This window comes from Apium graveolens, chromosome 9 (genome assembly GCF_009905375.1).
Source record: "Apium graveolens cultivar Ventura chromosome 9, ASM990537v1, whole genome shotgun sequence".
In the NCBI taxonomy this organism is placed as follows: Eukaryota; Viridiplantae; Streptophyta; class Magnoliopsida; order Apiales; family Apiaceae; genus Apium; species Apium graveolens.
The window spans coordinates 117,438,089-117,440,761 of NC_133655.1; the positions used below are offsets into that span (position 1 = coordinate 117,438,089).

Here is a 2,673-nt window from a genome sequence, read left to right on the forward strand (position 1 = left end):
GAAAGTTGGCTTTTATCAGTTTCGTGTTATTCGATTAATATCATCACTGTCACATGCTAAAGGTAATAACAATGGCTATTGAAGGAAGTAGTAATGAAGTTGTGATCTCATGAGTGTTTTATTATTGATAATTTGAAGTGTTAAGTAAGTGATTAATTAAGTAGTTAATTGTAGTTAATATTTAATCAACAATCTTAAGTGTTAGTGTCTTAACATTGAGAAGTAATCATACATTGGTGAGTGAGTTTAATTAGACAATAATTTAGTCTGAGTCTCTGTGGGAACGAACTAGAAAGTATTCTATATTACTTGCGAACACGTATACTTGCGTGAATATTAGTGCGTGTTTTCGCCCTAACAAGTTTTTGGCGCCGCTGCCAGGGACTCGGCGTATTTGTTTAGTTTATGTACTTACCATCATTGGTCATTAGGACTCAGTGATTAGGACGTAGTAGTTAATTATTGTTTCCGGTTGTGTTTCAGGTACTTTAGCAAGCGTTTATGCAAACTCGTTCTCGTGCTCGCAAGAGGACTTTAGATACAGCTGAGGAGACAGACGAAGTTCTTGATATTCCGGAGAAGTTAGATTTTGAGGACTCGGATTCAGGAACTGAGCGGAAAGAACCAGTAAACATGGGAGATCGTATTGTTCAAGCTGATCCAGCTCTTATGGATTTTTCTCAGCCTAAAATTGATGACATTCATTCAAGCATCCTTCATCCGGCTATTCAAGCTAACACCTTTGAAATCAAGCCGGGCACTATTCAGATGGTGCAGAATTCTGTTTCTTTTGGAGGAGTGGCAACTGAAGACCCCAACATGCACATAAGGAATTTTGTCGAGATCTGCAGCACTTTTAAGTATAATGGCGTGACTGATGAGGCTATCAAGTTGAGGCTTTTCCCATTCTCACTGAGGGACAAGGCTAAAGACTGGTTACATTCTGAACCAGCTGGGTCCATCACTACGTGGCAAGATCTTGTGCAAAAGTTTCTGGTGAAGTTTTATCCGATGGCAAAGACTGCTGCTATGAGGAGTGCTCTTACTCAGTTTGCGCAGCAACCTACTGAATCTATGTGCGAGGCTTGGGAACGCTACAAGGAAATGCTGAGAAAATGTCCACATCATGGAATGCCGGATTGGATGGTGATCACTGGTTTCTATAATAGTTTGGGGGCCCAATCTCGGCCCATGCTCGATGCAGCAGCTGGAGGCGCCTTATGGGCTAAAAGCTATACTGAGGCGTATAATCTTATAGAGACGATGGCTGCAAATGAGCATCAAAACCCAACTCAGAGGATGATGTCAGGCAAGGTAGCAGGTATTCTGGAAGTTGATGCAGCCACCGCTATTGCAGCCCAGCTCCAAGCACTATCAATGAAGGTTGATTCTCTGGCTACATATGGAGTTAATCAAATAGCTATGGTTTGTGAGCTTTGTGCAGGTTCTCATGCTATAGATCAGTGTTCTCTTGTCAACGAATCTGTTCAGTATGTGAATAATTATCAGCGACAACAGCAGCCTGTACCAGCGACCTATCATCCTAACAACAGAAATCATCCAAATTTCAGCTGGGGGAATAATCAGAATGTTATTCAGCCACCATATCAGCAAGGAGTGAGTATACAGTTTAACCCACCTGAATTCCAGCAACCACAGCAGTATGCTACACGGCAATCATATCCTCAACAGGGAAGTACAGCTGCACCTACTAGTGCTGATTTTGAGGAACTTAAGCTGTTATGCAAGAATCGGGTGGTTTCTATCAAGACCTTGGAAAATCAAATCGGTCAATTAGCCGATGCAGTGCTCAATCATCAACCTGGCACTCTTCCCAGTGACACGGAAGTACCAGGCAGGAAGGAAGCTAAAGAGCAAGTCAAGGCTATTACCTTAAAGTCTGGAAAAGTTGCTGATGCTGAAAAGGCAAAAGAAGGAGAAGCTGAAATTAGAGATGAAGAATCTAAGCAAAAGGAGAAAGCGGTGGAACCAAGGAAGACTACTGTTGAACACACTCTGCCTGAGGCTAATACAGGGGAGAAACAGCTCTATCCTCCACCACCTTTTCCTAAAAGATTGCAGTAACAAAAGCTGGATAGACAGTTTGGGATGTTTCTGGAGGTGTTCAAGAAACTTCACATCAATATACCTTTCGCTGAGGCTCTGGAGCAAATGCCTAGTTATGCGAAGTTTATGAAGAGTATTCTTTCAAGGAAGGTGAAACTGGATGACCTTGACACCGTTGCTCTCACGGAAGAATGCAGCGCTGTTCTGCAGCAAAAGTTACCACCAAAACTGAAAGATCCAGGAAGCTTCACCATTCCTTGCACCATTGGCAATCTGACTTTTGACAAGTGCCTTTGTGATTTGGGAGCAAGCATTAATCTGATGCCGTTGTCGATCTTTAAAAAGCTGGATCTGCCTGATCCAAAACCCGCATACATGTCTCTACAATTGGCCGATCGTTCCATTACTTACCCAAGGGGCAGAGTGGAGGATGTGCTCGTCAAGGTGGATAAGCTCTTCTTTCCTGCAGATTTTGTTATTCTGGATTTTGAGGAAAATAAGAAGATTCCCATAATCTTGGGAAGGCCTTTCTTGGCTACTGGCCGTACCTTGATAGATGTGCAAAAAGATGAACTTACTATGCGGGTACAAGATCAGGATGTGACA

General features: G+C 42.6%; 1 non-coding gene across 1 annotated transcript; it reads right to left on the bottom strand.

The window, feature by feature from the left end:
- Positions 1 to 1,026: 1,026 nt before the first annotated feature.
- LOC141687711 (small nucleolar RNA R71) lies at positions 1,027 to 1,133 on the bottom strand. The gene has a single exon (XR_012561197.1). It is a non-coding gene; the product is annotated as a small nucleolar RNA R71 (small nucleolar RNA).
- Between the last annotated feature and the right edge of the window lie 1,540 nt (positions 1,134 to 2,673).